Raw genomic sequence first — 1,380 nt, 5'->3', positions numbered from 1 at the left:
CTTGGACTGAATTGTAACACTCAGTGCGGGTGGAGGGGAGAAAGGGGCAGGAGCTGGGCTGAGGATCGGGCCTTGCATCACAGCATTTAGGCTGGACCACAGTAACACCTGGTGCTTGAGCAGCACCTGCACTGGACTCTGCCCTTCTCATCCCTCACAGGTATGCCCAGGAAGTTTCTGCAGCCACCAAGCCACCAAGCTCCTACTCAGGGAGCCAGAGATGCAGCCACATGCAAGCCTCATTCTTGTGCCTGTGCTCGGTCCTCAGGAGCTACAATCTCTCCAGACCCAGCAACACATTCCTTCTCCCATCCCAGATCTGACCGTCAGTATTTCCTCAAGTGCATGTGCAAGGAGTGTTGCCTGGGTGAGCTCCATACCACTGTGGATCCCCAAACTGCTGTGGCAGTGCCTCAACACTAGATGTTTGGTCCAAAGCAGCTAAATGATCCACCAGGATCCTCTCATTCCAGCTCTTCATCACCACATGTGAAAGCACAAATTGCAAGCCTTAATTAGAATCATTTGCTCAGCAGTGCAAAAAAATAACCCACCCCAAACCCCTCAGTGGCTGTTGAGCCTACTTGTCCCTCTCAGCTCTGGTCTAGGACAGTTGTTGCATTATCACAGCTTTGTTCCTGTAATTTACATGGGCAGACAGTGATGGGACCATGGGAAACAATTTTAAACTAAAAGAGGAGGGATTTAGATTGGATGTTAGGAAGAAATTCTTTACCCCAGAGGGTTGTGAGGCTATTGCAGCAAGGCTTAATAAGAAGCGGTTGGAAAATGCAATGGCCTGTCTCTTCAGGTGTCACAGCCTCCTGAGCTGGGGGTAGCCAAACTCAGTCCATGAAAAGGTCTCACCACCACCTCAAGCCCTTTCCAAAGGAAGACTATCAAGCAGCGTGGCAAAGCAGGCAACCAGCAGGTAGGTAATCTGCCTTCACCAGTGACTGTACTGTAGTATAGGAACTGAAACTATGATGGCTGGTCACCTCTCGCCTGTCTTATCATCCCCGGGTGCCCACAGGTGACCTCATAGAGGTACATGAAGCACTGCCAGAACTATGCACCTACTGCTTGCTCACCAAGTCAGAGCTCAACGGACTGTGACTTCTTCCCTACAGCATAATCTGAGAAGCCATCAGCTTCTCCAGCTCCCATCCTTTGGTCTGCAAGATGATTTTAACTACCTGCATGTACATCATTGTTTTGCTGGTTCAGAAACAAGAGATGCACAACCCCACCACATGTCAAGGAACTGTCAGAAAAATTGCTGTGGCCAGGAAAGGATGTTAGAACCAGAAGTGCTCCTGCATCTTCCCTCATATCTACAGCTTCCACCAAAGACACCCAGGAGAGCAGCACCTGACAGCA

This window comes from Corvus hawaiiensis, chromosome 22 (assembly GCF_020740725.1).
Source record: "Corvus hawaiiensis isolate bCorHaw1 chromosome 22, bCorHaw1.pri.cur, whole genome shotgun sequence".
NCBI classification, from domain to species: Eukaryota; Metazoa; Chordata; class Aves; order Passeriformes; family Corvidae; genus Corvus; species Corvus hawaiiensis.
Note: the sequence above shows the minus strand (reverse complement) of the source record.